This window comes from Lycorma delicatula, chromosome 3 (assembly GCF_047948215.1).
Source record: "Lycorma delicatula isolate Av1 chromosome 3, ASM4794821v1, whole genome shotgun sequence".
In the NCBI taxonomy this organism is placed as follows: domain Eukaryota; kingdom Metazoa; phylum Arthropoda; class Insecta; order Hemiptera; family Fulgoridae; genus Lycorma; species Lycorma delicatula.
In genome coordinates this window covers 213,259,514-213,285,848 of record NC_134457.1, presented here as the reverse complement: position 1 = coordinate 213,285,848, position 26,335 = coordinate 213,259,514, and the positions used below count along the sequence as shown (strand labels likewise).

General features: G+C 30.7%; 1 protein-coding gene across 3 annotated transcripts in view; it reads right to left on the bottom strand.

Annotated features, from left to right (window-relative positions):
* Positions 1-26,335, bottom strand: part of nahoda (DOMON-like domain-containing protein nahoda) — a 364,673-nt gene that overhangs the window by 160,715 nt on the left and 177,623 nt on the right. The gene's annotated exons all lie outside the window — the stretch shown is intronic.

Sequence of the window (26,335 nt, the reverse complement as noted above, 5' to 3'; positions counted from 1 at the left end):
TCGATGATGCCTGGTGGCGTACAATAGTTTCCAAGTTATTAGTGGGAATTAGAGTAGGAAAAATTATTTTGAGAATTGGGAAATACGAGGTGTGTAAGAAAAGTAATGAGATTGGTAACACTGCGAGCGATCTGGCAACGCTCTATCTACCGGTCTGTGCTAGAACGGTTTGTTCATTCCTTCCACATGCACAGTACGAATTTCAACACCGTTCTGCCAACACGTTATTTTTCACAGTGCCATCAGTGAAGTTGTGTTTTTTTTGTGTGTTACGAAAATGGAACATTTGAATTTAGAGCGAAGTTGTGCAATCAAGTTTTGAGTTAAACTCGGGGGAACGCGAGTGTACCCTTGGAAAAGTTGAAACAGGCCTATGGGGAACATTGCTTATCAAGAGCACAAGTTTTCCGCTGGCCCAAATCATTTTTGGAAGGCCGAGAACACGTTGAAGATCAACCTCGCTCAGGGAGACATTCAACTTCAAAATCTGACGAAAATGTTGAGCGTGTGAGAGTTTTTGTGAGATCAGATTGTCGTTTAACAATAAGGATGATGAGTGAACAGTTAAATTTAAATGTTTTCACCGTACATCAAATTTTGACAGACGATTTAGAGATGCGAAATTGGTGCCGAAAAACCTCACAACGGAACAGAAGGACAATCGAAGAAACGTGTGCGTTGATCTTCTTGAGAGGATTGACAATGACCAAGAATTCTTCAATCGTGTGATCATAGTGATGAATCCTGGATATTTGAGTACGATCCTGAAACAAAGCGGCAAAGCGAACAGTGGCATACTCCGTCATCTCCTCAACCGAAAAAATGTCGAATGAGCACATCAAAGATCAAAACCGTGCCGATTTGCTTTTTTGACAGTAAGGGTACCGTGCGTAAAGAATTTGTTCATCCAAGACAAACTGTCAACCAAGTGTTTTACAAAGGTGTCCTTGAAAGGCTCAGGAAAAGAGTGATTCGCATGAGACCAGACATTGCAGACAAGTGGATGCTTCATCATGACAATGACTCGTGTCACACGGCCATTTCCATCAGGGAATTTCTGACCTCAAAATTCCTACGGTTCCTCAACCCCCTTATTCACCTGATTTGAGTCCTTGTGACGTTTTCCTTTTCCCGAAATTGAAGCATGTCTTAAAAGGACGTCATTTTGTAACTCTGGAGAACATTCAAAAGATTGTGACCGACCGGTTAAAAGCCCTACCAGTTGAAGCCTTCCAGAGTTGCTACCAGGAGTGGAAAAAACGACTACACCGGTGTGTAGCTGCCCAAAGGAACTACTTTGAAGGGAATAATATTGTTGTTTGAAAAAAATATAAACTTTGGTAAGTAAAAAGTCAGTCTCATTACTTTTCTTACACACCTCGTAAAATGATTAGGGATGTTTTGATTTATTATTTAAATTTGACAATCGAAATATTAGATGTACTCAACGATTAAGGTACTCGAATATAATTTGTTACGATCGAAATTTTAAGCTGTTTTGTATGCATTTTGAAGAGTATCTGAGCGTTCAGCGAATACGAATCGAGCTTTCTTTTACAATTTTGCATAAAATAAACCCTCTTATATTTAAAAAAAATAGTATTCTATACATTAACTTATATGTTTCAGGTTTATTCGTCGACAGTATGGTGTAATTCTTTGGACTGGGAGAAAGGGTCAAATCCAATTTACTCTCCGCCCGACTGGCCTGTGGATTATTATCCGGATTTTAGAAAGTATTGTCCATTTCCGCATCAACGTCCTTGGTGTAAGAGAAGATACGAAGAAGTAATCACCATAAATGAACAAATATGCCCTTGTATAATGCCGTTTCCGCACGGGATATATCAGCATGACAAAGATCACAAACCGTGGACTCATCCGATAAAAGAAGACGATCACCATAAAAAGGGTGGTACCAACAACATAAAAAAACCCCCGGTTAATGTACATGAAAACCCGCATCACATATCAACAGTTCATACACAAATTCCAATAATCCAGTCACAAATTCCAACAATCCAATCACAAATTCCATCAACCCCCTTGTTATATCCAGATCCAAGTAATGATTTTTCATCACATTTTCCAACATATCCTAAAAAAGACGATCATAAATACGATCAAGATAAGAATGATAAAACAGATATCGATATAATAAATTATCAAAACCAGAATCAATATCACAATAACGTACAACAATACCCACCCGCTTACAAATCACCTAAAGTATTACCTCCTCCCAAACCAAAGGGTTATGACTACAAGATACCGGTGGAATTTATTAATTACATAAATAGATACGAAGAAGATAGCTTTCCAGTCATTAATACGAATCCTAATTCCTATCCAGGAAATGTAGAGATTAATAACAATATTCCACAAAATTTATTTCATAGAATAATGCCATCTCAATCATATGATATTATAAATCCAAGTTTTACATCACATAATGTTCAAAATAATAAAAACGATATAATAAATGAAAATGAACAGAATACAAGAGTAAATACAAATCAAGAATTAAATAATGAACAAAATAATACTGCTGTTGCAAATATAACAATTGAGAAAGGTGAAAAACGTTAAGGTGTGTATTTAATTACGCGTTGGTAGTTAAAATTATACGTATATAGTAAATATTAGTTCAAGAACTTAATAATCGTTATGTAATATATTATATTTGAAAATAAAAAAAATTATATCGTTAAAATATATATATATACACACACACATTGAAACATTTTAAATATATAGATAAATAAGTACTAGATAATAGTAATAGATTTATTTTATATAAAAAAAAGAAAAATATAATAAAATATATTTATGTTATTTTAATTGTTTTTCACCAAACACCTACCTCTTCTATAATAAATAGAAAATTCTTTAAGTAATATTGGAATCTTTATCAATTATTTCCAAAATTATCAAAATTCTTAAACTAATAACAGAAGCTCCGTAGCTAATACTTAATTTCATAACTAATAAAGCAATCCAAAGAAATTATATATATAAAAATGTTAAGTTCGTTTGTGTACGCTTCAAAAACTCAAGATGTTCTGCACCGATTGAGCTCAAATTTTAGCACGATGTATAACCCGCATCAAAGATTGTTTTCATCTATTTTTAATAAATCTATCTATCTATTTTTAATTTGTACAGTTTTTTAATAAATAAGAGGCTAATAAATCATATTATTATTTTCTGTGTATTTGGTTATTTCAACTTTTTTTGTTTGCATAGTCGTAAGTTTATCTGGGCTATAAGAAAGTTGGGTGTTTTAATTTATTTACTGTAAGTCATCCTTCCTGGTGGCTTTTATTTTTGTTTTGGTTTTTTTTTTTTTTTAATAAAATACAGATGTTTTAGCTATTAAATATAATTCAAAGAAATTTGGTCGTTGTATTTGACAGCGGCCATCTTGCATTGATCTGATTGGTTTTCCTTTGTTTACATTTCCAAATTAAAAATAGATAGATAGATTTATTAAAAATAGATGAAAACAATCTTTGATGCTGGTTATATATCGTGCTAAAATTTGAGCTCCATCGGTGCAGAACATTTTAAGTTCTTGAAGCGTACACAAACGAACTTAACATTTATATATATATATATATATATATATATATATATATATATATATATATATATATCTTTTTTTATGTCTACAACGTATGTAAGGCATCAGAGATAGAAGAGTTATCGCTTGCTTTATTTAAGATTTCATTTACAAGTCCCTGCGATGTCAAAATTATCTGATACTTGTATAGGTGATATCGTCTACATTTCAGTGGCTTGAATAATGATTTGTAGCAGTATATTCTGCTTAACATTAAAGCCAATTCTAAACCTCTGTTTTCTTATTAGCCCTGTTAAAAGCCAGGCTACTTATGTCATAAGAATAATTGTATCAATTTCGAAGTTGACAAGCGTCATTTAATGTCACCTACAACTGAAAAGGTTTATAAAACTTGACATATATATCTTTTACAGACAAAAACAAACACATGTAATGCAATTATTTTGTATTAACAGGTGAAATACCTCATATATATATATATGGTAGAATTTAGTGCTAGTTTTGATGAGATGGTAGATGATGAAATGAAGCAACACTATGTTCTTCTTGAATCGTCATATTTAATTTCTTGTCACCCTTGACAATTTGATTGAATTACAATAGTTACATTAAACTTACGAATGTATAACACTTTAGTCATAATTGAACTTGAACATTATCAAGAAACGATGAGTCCCCTTATACTGAAATGAAAACACGACCGCACTGTGCTGGATTCTTACGTAGAATGGTCATATTACATTAATTCGCCGGCTAGCACTAGTAGCCGGCTCAACATGGAACGGAACAATATATATATATATATATATATATAAACTAAATAAGTTAGAAAATTATCCAAATTAATAGAAAATTGTCTAATCCAATTGATTAGGTCAACAACAAAACAAATAAAATAAGAAAAACAAAAGCAGAAATCCTCGACGTTTCGTCCAAGATGTAGAACTTTATCAAGACAAACGACAAATGACAAAAAACAACACCAGGAAACACTTAAAAAAGACTGTAGTGGTTGGTTTGATAGATAGAACTTTGTGTTGTACGGATCCTAAAGAAAGTTCGATAATAATTGAAAAGGTTATAGAGTTATTTTTGGAAAATAACTATCCCAAAAGTTTTATCGATAAAATTGTGACGTCTAGAATTCATAGACCTTACAATACCTCTTCTTATAAAAACAGAGAATATGAAAAAGAATATTTGGCGCTTCCATATGTTCCTGATTTGTCTGAGAATATTCAAAAAGTTTTTTAAAAATAGATTGATAGTGGCTCAAAGTAAGTACAATACGATTGGAAACATTTTTTCAAAATTAAAGACGCCAACAAAGAAGCAAAATCAGTCTAATGTTGTGTACAATATACCATGTAGTGGTTGTGGCATTATACTATGTATCATTAAAATTCAATATTAAGCAATGATGACAACCAAAAAAAGAAAAAATATTTTGAAATCGTCTACTAAAAAATAAAAAATAAACATCGTATGCTTCAAATCAAACGGGGAAAATATTTATTTGGCAGTCAATTTTATAAAAATTAAAAAAAAAGAAAAAAAAATTATATATAAAAAACGATTGAATTGAAGTCCTCCTTTTTTAATTTCCGTTAAAGCCAATATTAATATTATTTACTAAAATAATTATTTAATACGTAGGTCAGAAACTCACATTTATTTCTTATAGAAACACGTTTTGGCGTTAATAGACCGGAAAAAAATAGAATGAATGCTGTTGAATACTATTGTTTCATAGTTAAAAACTTTATTATATAGTACTAATTTTCAATCGATATAAGTTTACATAACACTATGAAAAGGAGTGTACTTATAAATGGCACACGCATAAGTAAAATTATAAACTGAAAGGTCATTCCCATACCAAATTTATTTAACCTCGTAAAATCTATTTCTATACACCTGCTTGATTGCTCCCTTGTTTAGTTAACTTAAATCTTCAACGACCTTCGTTAAATAACTGTTAACTACATTTCATTTCATAATCTATTTAAGTAATAAATTACTAGTACTAACATACACTGAATCATCATATAGTAAAATCTTTTATTCTAATACGTTTTTATGCTTATGCAATGGTAAAAGATTTAATCTCATCTTTATAAGAAACTTATTTATTGGATATATATCGTTTGAAAATCAGCAGAATCTTATTAAACATGCTCGAAAGATCGACAATATTTACTCCAAAAAATAATTACTTGTCTCTTTTACCGATGATATAACATGATGATAAGAATACAGATGATATTAGAAATGAAATACATCATATTTCACATAAATAAATTGTATTTTTTTTCGAGAGAGACAAATTTACTCTTTATTAGAGGTTAAATTAAATAAGCTATTTCATTAATCGATTAAAAAAAACTTAAAATATATAGAAAGCAGCTTGAGGACCAAAACAATTATGATAAACAATCCGGCTTGTGAACAGTTTTGCGCTAACATCTACGAACAAATTATTCATAAGAGCCGACTATGACGTAAATAATATTTTATTAAACCGTTCGGCCGATAGGAGAGATTCAATTAAGTAACATGAGGACTAAAAAAAAATAGTGATTTCAGAAATGAATAACTACTCTTTATAAAAGATCGTGAAGCTTTCCTCAGATCGTGCTGTTACAATCAAATAAAACACCACGAAAATCTTAAAACAAGCAGATTTAAAAAAAATTAAATTAATTTTTTTATTTTCTTTTTAACAAAGCTATTGAACAAAAAATCGTAAAATAATACTTGTTTTCGACACCGAATTTTGTGTTTTACGTCAAATACCATACTGGAGTTATAGTTTTGGAGTTTTTCAAATTACATAAAAAACTTTACTTCGTAATTTGTGCCAAAAAATTTCAGTAGGGTTTCTTTTTATTTTAAGAACTAAAATACGCGAAATATTTCGCTAGCCGTAACTCGAAAATGAAGCGTTTCCTGACATTTGTTTATACGATTTTTTTTCATTAGTTCCACCAGTAGATCATGTCCTGAAAGTTTCTTCGTGGGACTTCTTGAATGTAGTTAGTATTATAATTTCCTTCCGTAACGAAAGGAAATTATACTACTATAATTATAGTCATTTTTTTTTTAATTTCAAACTATTCTCAGTTATGTTTGAACGGATTTGGCTACATATTTGAATTTAGAAGGTAAAATTGAATTTTTAAATATAACTTGAATCGTATTAAAAACTAAGTAAGGTGAATTTTAAATAGTTAGAATTGTGGGAAGTTTCATTTTTAATTTACGTTAAAAACCAGGAAATTTTTCTTTTTTTTAACTCTTTTATACTAGTATAATAAAATATAAAAATGTGTCTGTCAAATTTCAACATTTTATGATATATGGAATGATTTATTTGACAAGATAATTGTGATATAAACATTTTTAATTAGATAATCTTTTTGTAAATGATATCAGACGATGATAAAAATCAGTGTTATTTTCTTACACAGGGTGTTCAACATAAAAGAAGCTGATATGGGAAGACGCGTTCACCACTAGACCAACCCGGTGGATGCAAAGTGGTAGTGGTGTCAAAGTGGTGTCCTGTTGCAACATCCTCTTGTAGTTAGGCTACGAACTGTTTGGATAATTTCTTGGTAGACGGCATTATCCACAGTTTTTTTTTCAAAATACAAGGATCATATTATTCGTCGCCTTCAAACCGCACACCATATGCCTATTTTTTTTGTGGGTGTAGGAGAGATTCAAGAGAATGTACGGGTTTTCGGTTGGGTTCTGACTATTAACATAACCACCAAACTGAAAACAACCATGTTTCATCTCTGAAAAAAAATCTAAAATGCCAAGGTTGCCACTAATGAAATTCTTGAAACATTACCAGCAGTGAACCCTTTTAGCAAAACTGGCATTAGCTCATGGATCACTGCATTCGATAAAGATAACATTTCAACATTCTCTTCTCTGCAGTCTGGGCTGAATCTAGTGAAATGTTCTTTTCTCAACTTAGACTCAGCAAAAAATTATGAGATGTAACTGCCGTTTTTATGTTCTGTATGTCTTGCGTCGTTAAAACTGACCAGCGTCAGGCACGTTTCTGGTCTAAAAAATCAACAAAAATCTTCAAGAGATATCTTTAAAGTAAAGACCGCTAGGAAATTTCTCTCCTTAAGGTTGGCTAGTAAAGTACACACTGCATTGTCTATAAGTTGTCGCGTTGTAGTATCTTTGATTACGCGAGAGATATTACGTTATAAAATAAATAGTAAAATCGATGTTGCCGCCGACTGTGAAAACGTGATCATAAGTTTTTTAAACCATCAAAACGTTAAGCCGGATGAATTTCATAGGCAGTTGGTTGCTGTGTACGGTGAGGTAATGTAATGAATGAAAGAAACGTCCGAAAATGGTGTGAAAGGTTTAGAATAACATAATTAATGTGCACGATGAAGAAAGTTCGGGGAGGCCCTCGATAATCATCGAGAACTTGTTGAAACGCGTCGATGATGAAATCAGAAAACATCGTCGCTGAACGATTTCCGACCTGGCCCTTCTTTTTCCTGGTGTTTCAGAAGCTTTTATCGGTCGCATTGTTCATAACCATTTAGGCTTCAGAAAGGTTTGTGAACGTCGGGTGCCGCACGTCTTAACGGAATGTCACAAACATTTCGAATGGGATCTGCTTTGGAATTTTTGATACGCTACACAGAAACGGGTGATGAGTTCCTTAATTCAATTGTTACCGGCGATGAAACATGAATTTCGTATTACACGCCAGAGAGAAAACGGCAGTCAAGTGAATGGCGTCAAGTGAAATCCTCAATCACCAACCAGACCGATAAAGATCAAGCCACAGCCATTTGGACGCAAACTGATGCCATAGTCTTTTGAGATCAATTTGGCATGCTGCTGATGAATTTCGTGCCACGTGGAACGACTATAAATAGAGAAGCCTACTGCAAAACTCTACGTAAGTTACGGCGCGCCATTAAAAATAGGCGACGTAGGCGGCTGACCGACGGCGTCGTCCTGTTGCACGATAATACACGTCTACATGTTGCGGGTCCGACTCGTGATTTACTGAGTACATTTGGATGGGAAATTTACGATCATCCACTATAAAGTCCGGATTTAGCTCCTTCTGATTACCACTTGTTTGGAAAATTGAAAGTATTTGTGTGGTAAGCAATTTGCGGGTGACGATGAACTTAAAAATGCTGTTAATCAGTGGCTAAATGGACTGGCGTCAGAAGAATACGACGAGGGTATATTAAAGCTGGTGTATCGTTACTATAAATGTCTTAATTCATGTGGCGATTATATAAAAAAGTAGTATATGCTATGTAGTTTAAGTGAAATAAAAAATATTTATAGTTTCTAAAATAATTTTTTTACAATGAAACGGTCTTTAGAGGTAACCTCTAGTAACTTCTGAACAACACGTTTCACTGGTGCTTCCTTTTCAAATCTCTGCCTGAACTTTTTCCGACACTCAACATGAGATGTCGTCTCTAAATAAGTTTCTACCACGAATACACGTTCTTAAGTAGGTAACCGCATTTTAAAAAACAACACACTACGCAACCTTGTTCAAACTCACAGATTGGAGATACTCAAATGCGCAGGCAATAAACACCCCACTCCAGTTCCAATCGTACCAACATATTCCACATTATTTTACCCATCTTACACCAATATACATATTTTAACAAAATATGCATTTAGTGTAAAATACTGAGTGAAGGCGATTCTTTTAATTTGTACATTGAATTAAAATATTAATTTTTATTTAACAAAGAGCGAAGGTAAGTAAGTAAGTAAAGAGTGTAAACTGGAATTAAAGCAGTAAACAAAAGTTTATTTGCACTATAAGAAAACTGCTTCTACTTAAATTGAATGTCTTAAGAAAATCATATGATATGAATTATTAAAGACAGAATCTTTAATAATGATTAAAGATTATTACCCTTAATATTTTTTACTTTTTAGATAATTAAAAAAATGAAATTAAGAAAAAATACTTGTTAGTTATGTAAAGCTGTACTTTGTATATTCTACATAACTTTTATTTGATTCAAAACTGTTCGAGCTTTTATTTATTTTTTAAATAAAATTAAAGAAATAGATTGTTAAGAAACAACGGGTTTTTTAAAAATAAAACATTAACAACGATCGCTAAAATAATCGTATACTCCAGAAGAATTGAAATAGAAGTTGTTTTATCCCTGCAAGGTTGTTTGTAATACAAATCAGATTCAGTCACTTGTAACAACCATTCTTTGTTGGTTGTCAAAATTTATTTCTTATAAACAAAATACTTTCAAGTGAACCTTGAAGTATAAACAGACCATATATTTTTCGCCTAAAATCTACTTTCTACATCTGATAAATTTATTAATGTTGTATATTCATAAATTAATATATTCAAAATTAATAACATAAAACTTTAAATTAAGAAGTAAATTTTATAAGAATGACATTGATTAATTCTTTTTGTTTTTGGGCGTTGACAAAATGGATTTATACTTATTTACGAATGGAAGATTTCTCCTATCAGGCTGATGTTTTGAAGCGACATTAAAACCTGATTTAGTTAATATAAATTTTAAGAATCCACACCGCTTAAATAGTGTTGTGATGGTGCAGAGAGTTGGTTACTTTTCCTTGCAGAAGGTCATCAGTTCGAGATCAAGTCAGAATAGTTTTAATAGTTAAATGCAATCGATTCCTGGATACAATTTCTCAGTAACCTAAAAGTTGTTAGGTTCTAATTAATAAAATCAGTAGTAGAGCTGCTGGGCGTCTGACATAGATTTTTCCTCCTCCCGCGGAAAAAAAATCTGATATGGACACCAAATGACTTCCTTATACGTCTATTAAATAACATATACACATTTTTGCTGCACTTCATTTAAACTTATTTAATTTGAAAGTGAGATACGATCCTCCAATTCTTTAATAAAAATGGACAGATACATTTTTTAAATATTAGTTTTTATTAACATCAAATATTTATTATTAATTCAACAATCTTACCAGAAAAATTAGGTTTGACTAAAAGTCCCTTAATTACTCTTTAAATAAATTGTTTACCAAATAATCCAATAATAAAAACTGATTATTCTACAACGTAAGGTCAAAAGTAATATTTTTAAACAGTATATATGAATTCAGTAAACGGAATAGTTTAATTATTATTAACTTTTATTTATAAGACACCAGAAATGTGAAATACACACCAGAAATCTTGTGCATATTACGCACAAGTGAAAAAAAATGTTCAACAATCACTTTAAACTGAATACAATTTAAAAATGTCAAATTATTTTTCACAATTTAAAACAATTATTTTTCTGTCAAATAAATAAAATTTTTATTTAAAAATAAATATACATTTTTTATAAGAATTTGCTAAAGAAATCCACAAATAATACGATTCTAAATTATAATTTTCAATTAATATTAAATAATCAGATGGTTCACCAAATCTATTATTTTTATTTTATTTTACTTCTAATTTTACTTCACTAATAATTTTTTTTTCTTTTTTTATTACTGTAAAGATGTTTTTACAGTAACTGGTTAATAATTATTAAATCAATATATTTAAATTAAAAAAAGAATAGTTAAAAAAAATAAATAAAAAAAGTAAAAAAATAAAACAAGAGATGTAGTCTGATTCGAACCAATTTGCCTTCCTTTAAGATCCAAATATTTCATTAATTAAAATTTTAATTCTAATTTCGATCGCAATCAAAAAAGGAGGTGCACAACTAGATGTTACAACAGTGCTAAATCCAAAATATCCACATCCTACGGCTACTCGTTTTTGAGTTATGCGAAACACATATATACGTATGTACCAGACGTCACGCTGAAACTAGTAAAAATGGATTCAGAGGTGGTCAAAATAGATATTTCCGTTGAAATATTAAAATCGAAACGTTTTTTTCCTTTACTTCGTACAAGGGAGTAAAAAAAAAGTTAAAAAAAGGAAATGAAATCTGAAGACCGAAATCTTTCGCGATCACAAAACTTCCTTTACTTCGTACAAGGAAGTAAAAAACATTCTCATCTGGCGATCCAAGGATGTATATATATATATATATATATATATATATATATATATATATATAATACAAATTTAACAGGAACTAAACTGATACGGGAAGTTGCTGCCCACAGAATCTCTATATTTCTCATAACTTTTGAAAAAGAATGGACGTAACAGAATATTTTTGATTTAATTTATAATTATAATAAAACACTTATAAATATTAATTTTTCTTTTTTTTAATTTTAATAAACGGTAACATTTCCTTTTTCAGAAACAATACCGCTCAGTTGATAACTTTTAAATAATGCTAATTAATTAAACCTGAATTTTTGCATACTCATTTTAAGTGTGCTAAATTACGCAATGAAATATTTATTATTAATTAATTTATTCAAAATCGTTGTTTTACTTTATTTATTCTAATTTTATTTACCTATTACGTTTATATAGTTGCATCATTGTTATTATTTTCTTGCGTATTATCATGAATTATCAGAAATTTTTTTTATTCATTAATTTTATATTTTATAATGCTGCTCTCATCATTTTTTTTATCCTTCCAGCCAAATATAAAGGAGAAGTTCATTTTTCAATGAAGTAGCACACCCTCTATTCCTGATGTTATAAGCTGGTATTTATTTCATAATTTTGTTCCATCTGAATGAAGTCTTAATTATTTATTTTCTTTTTCACAACACTTCTCTAGATAAAAGAGACCTTAAAAATGTTACAATTGAAGAAATAAAATTTAATTAATGAAAGAAGGTAATACAGTATCCTTGAAACAGGATTATTTTTACAAAAAAAAAAAAGAAGTTAATTCAACCAATAGTTAATTAAATGTTGTTTATAAAATAAATTAAAATTACAACACATATTTACAACATAACAATTAACTTCGTCTTTAATTAAACTAGTTTTAAAATTGTTCGACCTTGGTTGACATTAATAATTACTATTATTGGCACCAATAATTTCATAATAAAATATTTTTTGTTATATAATTGAATAATCTATAAACAATAATATTTTTCCTGCAATTATATTAGTTAAAAAGCGCCGATTGATTAAATCAGTTTTTAAAATTTAAAATTATAAACCTCTTAAAAATGAATTAATTATAAATTGATATATGTATCAATTATTGTAAATGATAAAGAAGTTTTGTCTAAAATTATATATATGTATATATATATATGTAATAATTTAAAAGTTTAAATATACAAAGACAATAACACAAATAACATAATTATAGGTTTATAATGATTTGATTAATATTAAAGAATTAAGTTGAAAACATTGTAGCGATGTAAAACTGTGTAACTTGTAAGGCTAGCCTTGACAATAAAAGTTTTTATATACGATTAGGTTAGGAAAAAAACGGTAATTAATTTAAAGCACATGAATTATAAATGGGATAGGTTTGAGTTGATTTCTCTAAGAGTTATGAAGTTTAATCGAAAAGCGTTTATTGATGAATAAATTAATTTTTCAAATAAAGTAACGGGAGACCAATTCACGTCTAGTTTAGCTAACATGTCTGACACTGAATGCTTGTTGTTGAGTATAGTTATACTGTTTTTAGAAAGAGGTGTATTTCACGTCATATCGCCGATGACGATAGTAATTTATAACAATTGTAAAAAAACTTATCTAAAAAGAAATTAACAAATTATATTAATTGAAGTAGATATAACATTAAAAAAGTTATTTCAATAAGTCAAACTTATTGAAAAGGTTAAATAATTAGGTTAACCTGTTGTCTAATATACAGCTTCAATACTGCCTAGTCTTTAAATAACCCCTCCAATAATAATAATAAAGAGAATAAATCTGCTTTGGAGTTGACAGCTACGTAGATACAAAAATAATTCAATTATTTAATAACAGTAATAGTAATTAGCAAAAAGCTGGGCTTTCAAAGTACTCCGCTGTTACGCCGACGTAACAAAAAACAAAAAAAATTGATGTGGACACCACATGACTTCCTTGTACGCCTATTAAATTAGATATATACATTTTTAAAAGTACATAAAATTTTATTTCACTAATAACTTATGGTATTTTTCATATTTTTTTATTACTGAATTATTATAAAACTATGTTTAGCATCAGAGGTTAATAATTATTAATAAATCTTCTTTTTTTTGTCTTCAGTCATTTGACTGGTTTGATGCAGCTCTCCAAGATTCCCTATCTAGCGCTAGTCGTTTCATTTCAGTATACCCTCTACATCCTACATCCCTAAAAATTTGTATTCCCTACACAATACCTGTCCTTTCAATATTAAAGCGACTATTCCAGGATGCCTTAGTATGTGGCCTATAAGTCTGTCTCTTCTTTTAACTATATTTTTCCAAATGCTTCTTTCTTCATCTATTTGCTTAATAAATCAATATATTTAAATTAAAAAAAAAAGTAAATAAAAATTAAGTTGGATTCCAACCTATGTGCCTTTCCCTTGTAAGATATAAATATTTCATTAATTAAAATTTTATTTGGCTATAACTCTGGAACCAAAAAATAAGAACCACTTATGATATATCCTTGAATAGCTCTCAATAAGGGCTTACTTTTGCAGTTTAAAAAAGTCAAAAATCCAATTTTTTGGATTTTGGTTTTTTTTTAGATATGGTCAAGTCGATTGCAATCAAAAGGGAAAGTACTAAAAGATGTTACGATAGTCCTAAATCCAAAATTTCAATATTTTACGGCTAATCATTTCTGAGTTATGCGAGATACATGCGTACGTACGTACAGTCGTCACGCCGAAAATAGTCAGAATGGATTCAGGGATGAACAAGATGGATATTTCCGTTGAAATCTGAAAATCGAAATTTTTCGCGTTTACAATACTTCTTTTACTTTGTACGAGGAAGTAAAAACGTTAATACAAATTAGGGCTAAGTCATTTAGTTATTTTTTGAAGTGCATTCCTGATTATAAGCAACAATTTGAATTTTCCTCTCTTTAAGACATTTTTTTTGGATGTTATAACACCATTTTAGAACAAATCATTTTTTAGTCACTCTACGCCACGATACGGGACAACAAACCGTATCCGAAGTGGGAGTGGTGCAGGCGTGCAGACTGTTCGGGAAAGCGGCCATTTTCGGGACATCTGCCGAGAGGACTCTACTCTACAGAGTGTAAGAAAACGGCCTCATGCCGTATTAGACGAACCACCGTGAAGACGCGGTACGGGGGTCGAAAAATGACAAACCAGGCTTAGGAGCCTCTATATCGGGTAACCTATAAACGGACACCGCGCGAAAATTCCGGCCGCGAAATTGACCGTTTTCACAATTAAAATTTTGTCAAAACTATAAAAACCTATACAACACCGCCCACCGCGCCACGAAGAGACTACAACGGTATGTATATATATATATTTTTTTTTTCTCAGACTCAAGCTGGGGATCCTAGGACTTAACCAACTCAAAACTGAAGAAGGAACCCCGTCTCAAATCTGGCCCAGAAATGGGACAAAGGTAAGTAAATATCCGCGATTATACACTGGCCACAAAGTGACTCAAATAGCAAGCGAACGCTGTTTTTGGCGTATTAAAACGCTTTTTTTTGTATTTCTGTTTCTTATGTTTCAGATTCCGCAGCCAACACAACATAGGAAATTGACGGTGGCCACGCGGTCCCCCCAACCACTTCCCGGACACACATGTGTCTGATGATTTATTAATTACATTTAAGTAAGAATGCCATTTCTTACTACTTCAAAAACCAAGGCAATCGCCGCTCCCAAATCGAGACCGCGAAATTAAACCCCATTGTTATAAGTTCCTTACTTCCTTTTACCTTTAAATAAAGAAAAACGAGCAAAGGGAACGAGCCAAGCAGCCACCAGCCGTAGACCGAAGAAAAAAGAAACCTGCACTTTCCCCCGTTCCGCCCTTCCGGGCCACGGGACTTCCTAAGGTTAGTGGTGTGTAATTCGATTACTGCCAACTCACGTAAAGTGCAGGCCATAGAAAAAGAAGAAGTCAACAAAAGAAGAAAGAAGATCCACAACGCGACTCACCGTCACGAACTTGAGTCCGGTAGAAGAGCCCAGCAGAGAAACAGCACGAAGGGCAGCCACAAAAGAAGATGAAGATCTACAGTCCTCTTACCCATCATCCTCAAAACTTACAATTTACTTCAGTCAACACATGCGACTCCCTCTGGAGAAGGGGCGTATTGCTCCCTCCAATAACTAGGGCTCAGGTAGGTGTACTCCTGCTTGTCCTTAAGGTGCTACTGCCGAAAGGACTTCAGCGGACGGACTGATGGGGAATCACGCCGGGAGTAACAGGCTCAAAAGTTTTGTTTCCCACGGTCAGACCCAGTAAATCGTTTTCTCGCTGGTCTAAACGCAAATCACCAAATCCGTCCATAAATAAAACTTAAAAATTTTGTAACCGCCATTAAATAACCCATGAAACACGCCCGATAATAGAAAGATACAGCAGCAAGGAACATTGTCCAGGCTCTGCGATCTCTAGGGAGAAATAATGAAACTCCCGCCATTCTTGCGTTCCGTCCGTTTATATAATGCCCTAAAAATTTCAGTATGACCTCATTTCACCAGGGGAAATGAAATCTGGGCGAAACTTTTCGCTAGTCGTAACTTGATAACAAAGCGTTTTCGTACATATGTTTGCGTGAATTTTTTTCCCCTATTCCAAGCTCTAGAATCAGTTCCTAAATTATTTCCCTTTTCTCCAGAATCGTTTTGTATTTATATCCCTTGAATAATAATTAACAAACATAACGTCACTTTTATAATTTTTTAAAATGTCATTTTCCATTTTTACGTGTTGTTTTATATAAATATGTAAAATTTCAGCTTTTTTGGTTCAATATTTTTCAAGTTATAGGATATTAAAAAAACGTAGTAAATTTCGCAATTCGTCTTAGTAATTATAGTACTAATATTTTTATACTACGATAAAAGTTAACAATAAAGCTCACTGCCAAAATATGAATATAACATATATATTTCAAAATAAATGTCATAATCTAATCCTGATAAATAATTGAAATTCGATTAGGTTATTCCTTTTTATGTTGTAAGATTGTTACACCAGACTAATTAAAGTTTTTTTTTTATAGCGACACAGACGTTAGAATTCACAACTTGTATTAAAATTAAAAAGTTATATTTTAGAATAATTAAGTAAAACGAAGTAGTATGTAATTTCTAAAAATTATAACGTATAAAACAAGATTCTTTTAAAATTATTCTTTTGCAACAACGTTAAAAATACAAACAAAGCAAAATAAAAAGTAAAGTAACGTAATATTTTTACTAGATTGAATGAGTTACGTAAATGTAAAAAAATTTTTACAACTTTCAAATCCTAAACATCATAGTATCAGTGTCGATGTACATGTGCGCTCGTACGTATTACATGTACGTGTCATGTGAAAGTAAACATATTATACATGATAAAAATACATTAAAATTACTTTCTTATGAATAGGATTTTTATAGCGCAATAGTAAATATATACATTTGTAATGTTATACTTTTTTAAAAACATGTTTTATATATGCAGTAGCATTTAGTTGCCTTCAGATTTCCGTATTTAGTCCACGATTTACTGTTTAAATTACTTGTAATAATTATAGCCATATTATGTATTTATTTATAAAACTGCTAGGTAATCGGTAATTTAAAAATATCATTAAATTATTTTTCTATAAGCGTTATTTTATTTTAATCTTTATGGAATAAAGCTAATACACAATGAACATGAAATATAAAAAAAAAGTTTGTAATAATTTTATTATTTAATACTGTTCATAAAAAGGAATTTCCATTACAAAAAAAAACTATGGAATAGATTTTTTTTAAATTTTATATATTAAAAATTATTTTTTTTTGTCTTCAGTCATTTGATTGGTTTGATGCAGCTCTCCAAGATTCCCTAGTTCCAGTCGTTTCATTTCTGTATACACCCTACATCCTACATCCTAAATCCCTAAAAATTTGTTTTACGTATTCCAAACGTTGCCTGCCTGAACAATTTTTCCCTTCTACCTGTCCCTCCAATAATAAAGCGACTATTCCAGGATACCGCAATATGTGGCCTATAAGCCTGTCTCTTCTTTAAACTATATTTTTTTAACTGCTTCTTTCTTCATCAATTTGCCGCAACACCTCTTCATTTGTCACTTTATCCACCCATCTGATTTTTAACATTCTTCTATAGCACCGCATTTCAAAAGCTTCTAATCTTTTCTTCTCAGGTACTCCGATCGTCCAAATTTCACTTCCGTATAAAGCTACAGATGAGTGACAGGCAGAATGGATGGGAACGGAAAAGGAATCCTGAACGAGAAGGCTAATCCCATATCTAGAGCCGTGGCTCGGGAGGAGGTTCGGGGAAGTGAATTACTTCATCACCCAACTCCTCTCGGGGCACGGGGAATTTGGTTCCTATCTGGTCCGCTTCAGAAGACGAGCCACACCTACATGTATCTACTGTGAAGAGGAGGTTACCTCGGAACACGTAATTTTTTACTGCAGACGATGGGAAGGAGTCAGGAGGCTCTTGGGTCTATCATGGATTACTCCTGTAAATTACATGCTCCGGGGAAGACGGCAATGGGCAGAGGTTGTATCACTGGCCTCTCGCATCTTGACTAAGAAAGCGAGAGAAGCAGAACTATGGGGAGGAGGTAGAAAATCTGACTGCAAGACAACCATCAAGTCTGCCAGGTACTGGGAGAAGGAAATTTGTAAATATGTAAATTAACATGTAAATACTGACTTCGTCCATGTGTATTTTATAATTTTCTATACTGACTGGAGCTAATAAAACTATACTCTGGATGTCAAATTCCACTAATGTGAAATTTCGGGAGGAACTGGGGAAAAAGATTCTGTCGCCAGGGAATCGAATCGTGGACACGTGCAGGACCAGGGAGGCAGCCTCTTTGCTGAGGGCGTTCGAGTCCAGCAAACGGCTGGATCAGGACGTTCTGATGACGCATTGAGGACCCTCGAGGTTTGTGAGGTGGGCGTGCGATTCAGGGGGGTATGCGTGGGGTGCATACCCGGACCCAGGCTAGGTGATAGGGAAGGGAAGGGTAGCCCTCTTGAGGAGAGTCACCATGGCAACCGGGAGGGATGTCGTGATGTCTCAATGATCCAAGAGGAACCCCGTCGGGAGATCAGCTTCAAGCTGCACTACGGGAGGAATAGACTTCAGCCACGTAACCTGGGACCGAAGTAACGTCTTCTAGGCGGTTACCGGTTGTTCTGAAGTAGTTAAACAATAAAAAAAAATAAATAAAAAAAAGACTCCATAGTAAAAAGTAGCGTCTCAGATTTTTATCCGAAATGTTCTTGGTTCTAATCCAAATTGTTCGGCGTTTTTAAACGCTACAAAATTTTTTATTATAATTAAGAAAGGCTTTAATTGAGTGGCAGGATGCAATTTCTGCAGAAAATAAATAAATATTAATTAGCTGCGTTAGCATTACGACAAAACTGTAAACATGAAAACTGTTGTTATCAGTAAATTGTTTAGTTGCTGTAATTATTGTGATTATATAAAATAAATACCATACAAACTGAAAAAAATGCCACAAATGTTGTCAGTTAAGATTGAGTGAAGGTTAATAACTAAAAAAAAACTTAAGAAACTGTTTAAATTTTTAAATTATTTATATAATAAAAGGACATTTTTAAAAATTAAAATCTTTAAACCGCAAATACTTTTAAAATTATTCGTAAATTGAAGGATCGTGATTTTTACTTATGGTAATAAACGAAATAATATAGTGGAAAGGTTAAATAATTTGCGTATTTCGAGGAAAAAACCATAATAACATAATCTTTAACATCCTGAGAAAGAAATCAAGCGAATCAGTTATCAAAGAGTTAACTCGTGTTAGTATACAAATTTAAATAACACGACTAAAAAAACTTTCTCACGCAAATCATAGAAATTTGATGGAAATTATTAAATGGAGTATTAGAAATTATCATAATAAAATCAGCTTGAAAAAAATCGATAAAACCGATTTAAAAAGTATTCTTTTTTAAATTTAAACTTTCAGAAGCAGGCACCAAATTAAAATTAGTTACCGACGACTTATAGTTCTTAATTTGGCACTGACTTCAGCACATTGAAATTTAAAGTATTGCTAAAGCAACCTATACGTTTTTTAAATTTTTAATTTCGAAGTTAATCGTTTATAAAACCTTTACAAAAAACAAACTATTCACAACAAATGTAAGGGTAAGAAACTTCTCGCTTGATTAAAATAAGATAACGAATGCAGAGAAACGATCTAGATACTACTATCTAGTGTGAGCTAAAGCTCTAGTTAATATGGTAATAATAAAACTATTTTTATCATTATTTTATCCTAAATTTTCTACCTAAGCTTTTTAAATTTTCGAGTGAAAATGCTTTGAATATTAGAATGCCATCAGGCATATGTATATTCCAGTAATATGTAATGATATCGACAAAAAAAGTTCTTCGAATTTTATCAGCAGAAAATTTTTTTCGTTTAAAAAATTTCCAAGATATGTATAATGAAAATAGTTACGACGGAGCCATTAGAAAAATGTCCTGGAAAAAATTTTAAAAACTCTTGCGAAGTTCTGAGGTCGAATTTTCGTTATTTTATTTTGTTCCTTTTGAAAAAGAATCAACTCATTCTAATCTAAAATTTCACAAAAAAAAAAAAATTCATCCATAAAAAGTAGGTAAAAAAGGTATACAATTAAAAAAAGATAATAATAAAAAAAAACAAGTTTCAACTCGCTCTCCACTGCGACTCAGTAAACGCGTATGAAAAATAGACCACTACACAGCGAACATAATCTCAAATCTTTTTCCACGTTAAACTGAGCGTAACTTAAGAACGACTACACTAATCTTAATCAAATTTTCACATGCACAACTTCAGATAAAATACTACTGGCTATCCAAATTTCAATGAAATTGATCAAATGATTTTGAAGATTAGTAGTATGGAATGTTACATTCAATAGTCATGTTGACCTTAGACCCCTAACAACAGTTTGACGCTTGTTTGTGTGGTCATGTTTTCTAGGATGAACATGTGTTTCCAGTTAAATTTACACCGTTAAAGAGTGGATTTACTATAAAATACATAGTAAAAAACGGGTTTCAGATACCTCCAAAATTACAACAAAGAACCAACAATCAATATGACTATTGAATGTAAACGTCTCTTTTCACGGGTTTATTCGAATACATTAAAGAACGGGTACTTTCAATGATGAATGTATGTTCACGTTAAATTTAATTGTTGAAATAGTTGATGTAGTGAAAAATTCATAGTAAAACATATGTTTTAACTCCAAACAGAATTTTACATTTATGTTGATGTAGGTCACCGTTAATTTTTGTGATATGTATGTTATATCATTGATCATTATTTAATGTATACAATGATCATTATTTACGGTTCAAACTTCAAAATCATTGTTGGTTTTTGTAATCTAACAGCTACTAAGTTAACGCTGTAAATTTATAATAATGTTTTGCATCATTACAATCAGTCATCATTACTTTCAACGAAAGCGGATGTTGTGGATTTTTAATTTTTTATAGTTGTGATAGCTAATTATTGACAGCTGGTGTTATTTTATTTATATTTTACTTAAGAAACGGGATTTCTCAGACATAACTTTCATTAAATAAAAAAAGAGGCTTATCTCGAAAACGGTGCATCCTAGGCCATTTTAACGCGATTTGGAAAGGCTTACTTGGAAGGTTTGCGATCATCCGAAACGATAAGTCCTAGTCCCATGCGTCTAGCGGCCACCGTTCTCGAGATACTAGCGTGAGCGAAATTCGCATACCTCAAACCCACTTTTCACTATGAATTTTTCAATAAATGTACTCCTTCATCTTGTAAATTTAAGAAAAACTATTATGATATTCTACAGCAATCGGTCATCATTACTTTCAGAAAAAACGTGATGCAAACATAATTTTTCAAGTTAATCATTCTCTCATTGTATATATTCCTTCAGATTTGCTGCGAGACTAAAATAATTTTATATAAAGCCACAAAATACAGTAAATTTATTGATCAAACAGCTTCTACATCACAATTCATAGTTTATTATAAATGTATTTTATTATAATATATTGCAAACAATTATATATTCATATCTCCACATTTATAATAAAATACATTTATAAAAAAACTACTGAAATTTTCAAGCCACAAAATTTTATACGCAGGCCAGTAAATAAATAAATATATATATATGTAAGAAAATTTCCGATTCTAAGTAAATGGTGTTTTCATACTTCTCATACCTCAAAATGTAAAGAAAATTCATTTCTACCACCCACTCACTCCCACCATGCGACTGAAAGGAATACCGTACTTTTCTTCAAAGAGTCGGTAAAAAAAATCATCAAAATTGATCCATATGAAGAAAATGATTTAAGCATACATAAAAAATATACAAGTCGAATTGAAAATCTCCTTTTTTGTGAAGTTTGTTAAAATATTAAATTAATTTTTGTTATTACAAACTATTAAAATATTCTTGTTTGTATATTACTAAATTACTATTACTTCTCAAAACAGTACTATAATTAAGTAATTATTTGAAATATCAGGTTCATACTAAGCAGATATTACAAAAATAAAATTCCATAAAATTTACACCTGTATTGTTGAAAATATATTCAAATAATTTTAACTTAAATAATTGGAAACATTATATCTTTCCTTTTTATCTTAACAAATTTTGTTTGAATTCCAAAAGAGAATTAAAAAGAAATATTGATCAAAAGAGAAGCAAAGAGCCCAGAAAAAATAGTAAATAAATTAGTAAAAGGTTATTTAAAAAACCTAAGAGTTGTTCAAAATAACTTAAAGAATTTCTTTTTAATCTTTTTGGGCCCCTCATACTTTTGTTGTCCAACTGACATATCTTCGCTTCACTGTCCATCGTTATCCGTCATACATAATCCTTGTATAATACGAAGTCAAACATAATTAAGAATTAATTAAATGCAAGCTTAATAAGTGTGAATAATTTCTGTATTTAATTAACTATAGAAATAACAACAAAAATGTTATAACATACATTGTCTATCCTCCTACCATAATGTACGTACAATTATTTGCATATGACGCTATTATTTTGATATATTTTAGGAAGGGAGAATCATTCTATGAGATTTTGTTGAAATCAATTCAGACCTTTCTAAGATAACTGATAACTATAAAAAAGTGTATAAAATTAAAAAAAAAAACATAATTTTTGTGTACACTTTTAATATTAATTATACAGAGTACGAATAATTAACTAAGCAATACATGAAATATGTATAACAAAAGTCAGCAAACTTGAGTTTGAGGAAATATATTTCTTTAAATATTTAAAGTCATTTCAGTTTAGAACCCAAAATTTTAGATTAGTAATCAGAATTAGGAGAATAGAGGAAATGAAAAATATCTAATGCAGCTAACTATCGGATCAATTTCAGACACATGCAGATATTACAAGGGTACGGGCATACGAACAACATATAATTTTATTTATTGAAGGTATATGCGATGTGGAGGATACAACCTCTCTCTTTTGTCATGCACATTGTCGACATGCAACAACTTCTTGTACATGTAGCTCTTCAATGATTTCAACTTCGGTGCATTATAGTAAGTTCCTGCACACAACCACACACTTTGAGGAATTTAGTGTACCGTGTGGTATAACCTCATGTCCAAAGTTTCAATTTTCTTCGCCTTGCATCCCTTGCTCATGTTATCTTGCTCACATCAGCCCCTCCTCAACCTAGCTCCAATACCAGGAAGAGGAATGGGCACTCCTTGTCTGCACTTTGCTCAACATCAGCAAAAAAAAGAAAAAAAAAGTTTATTATTATTATTTTATTTTACGAAACTGCTTGTATTTAATTAAAATTGCAGAAAAGACTATTTTAGAAAAAAACCCACACATATTTCCATTATAACTTATACACTAGTATGAATATTAAGGAAATAAAAATTAACATAAGAAGTCCTTTTCAGAATAAAAGAAACTTTAAAGAAAATGACAAATAAACTATACTTAATTTTAATAAGAATAAAATTAAAAATATATACTGGATTATTTCTTATGTTTATATAATACTTTATCTCACAAAAATAAACATCATTAACAAAAGTACAGCTAATAATCAGGAAAAAACACAATAGTAAAACTACATTCAGTAATTATTATTAAAATTATACAATGAAGTCATCTTAACTTGAATAGTGACATCATTAGACCTTCTTCATCCATAAATTATAAAATTTGTCCTTGTTCCAGTCATGAATTTAGTATAGCCCAGTATGATTTCTCATCTATTAGTTTAACAATTACTAATTTTACCCCACCTTCTTTTCTTAATTTTTACTGAGACTCTGCCCACAAAATATTCATTGAAATGAAAATGAATACAACAAAATCACAATTATTTATTTCATTGGATTGTAATAAAAAATTTCAACATTACAAGTAATTTGTTCATCCTTACAAAATTAATATTATCATTATTATTAAATTTTATTGTGAAATGTTCTGTGAGATTTATCAGTAATATTTTTAATTTAGTATAAGAGAAGAAATAGTTATTGTTTTCATTAAAATATTATTGTAAAATGACAATGAAACATTTAACTTATTAAAAAGTTATTGAAAATTACTGATTACCAATCAGCCTGCATTATTAACTCCTCACCACACATAAATTAGTTTTATTTATTGCTAAAATCAATCTGGATTTAATATTACAAAGAAGAACCTTAGATAATAGGATAATGTTAAGACTACCTTTAGCAACTTGTACAGATTTATATCGTTTAAAAAAAGATCCTTTTTTAATATAACGAAGCTTAATTATCTTTACTCAAAAAAATAAGTATAACACATTGAAGGAAAAAACATGATGCACAATTAAAAACGTGTAATGAGAAATATTAACCCTAACATCCAACTATTATGATCACAAAGTCCAAAAATTTCAGCATTTAAAATTACTTTTTATAAACAACAATAAATATTACATTGTTAAAAACTGCACAATAACTGATCTATTCAATATATCATCAATTACGTGAAATGTAAGTAAAGAAATGTCAGGAATTTTCTCGAAAAGAATGTTATTACCCGTGATCAGTATTATAAAAAAGTAGATAAAAGGTGTTTGGAAATATATGCATATTAGTTTATGAATATGAAATTTTCAATAAAATGAAAACAAGTGACAGAAAATTATTTGTCAATATAAGAGAAGTTACGGATCTGGGGTCTGATATTTAAAAAAAATATTTTAGACAAATTTGTTTCGAATTAAGTAGTCTTTAATGTTATTTCTTTTAAGTTTTTGATATGAGATATGCATGTAGTTAACCTATAAGCATCTGAATGCTAAGGATATCAAGCTTTCCATAATTGAATATTAATAATAATAGCTATTAAAAATGACATTCTTTTAAAATGATAGCACAACAGATTAGACCTTCTTCACCTGTAAATTATCAAATTTGTCCTTGTTCCAGGACAAAAAAGGTCCCTTTCCTTTTTTGTTAAATATTTGACAAAAGTTTTACCATTCCTAAATTACCTACCTCCCTTGTAGGTAATTTAGTTGCTAGCTAATACAATAAATAAACAGAATCCAAGATAAAACAAAACAATCAATCAGTTAAATAAATCAATATTAGTCATATGAAGAAAAAAGCCCAGTCTTTATATCGTAAATTTACAACTTTTCCAGAATATGTTTCCGCCATTTCTTATCTCTGATGCTGTACACTGTGCACCTCCCACTCTTTCTCTCATTTTGTCCCTCCATCTAATCATTGGTTGACTTCTTCTAGTACCATACTTTGGCGTTCATTCAGTACATATTCTTGCCCATCAATCCGTTACCATCCTTGCGATAAGACTCACATAGCAAAGTGAAAATGGGCCCACTTTATCAGTGAACTCTCTTTTGGAAATATTTTACTTTAATCTCCTTCAAATGTCTCTGTTGCTAATATTCTGACCTCACTTTACACATTCCTTCATTTTAGCTCACTCAAATTCCAATCTCGCTTCAGATTAATTGTCAGTGATCACAACTGAGATTCGTACAAAATTGTAGAATAATGTATATTGATAACATTCTAGCCTTCAATTCATACCAGTAATTCTATTCAAAAATCTGCAGTATCCAATATTTAATCCATTTGGAATTAATTCTACAACTTCTTTCCTTTTTTGTTAAATCTTTTACAAAATCTGACCCAAAATTGAAGTTACCACTCCTAATTGTAAAAGAAGCTTTTAAGGAGTCAATCAACTCTTTAGTTTTGTCTAGATTTAATATAAAATCTATATACTAAGTAATCTTTACCAATTTTTTTAACATCCCCTACCACTTTCCCAAATTTTTCGCAATAACAATCACATTATTGGCAAAACCTACATTTCCTAACTGATAACCATTAACTCTTAGTTCTTTATTTTTCCCATTTCAGTTTATGAAAAATACTGTGTAAATAACATTTAAAAATAGTTGAGGAAAGCAGATATCCTTATTTTACTCCTCTTTGAACCTCGACTCTTCAACTTTTTCTTTCAAGCTCTACATACACTTTACTATTCTCATACAGGCACTATTGCATCCACTTATACATCATCAATACTTGTCTGCCTCATCATTGAATTT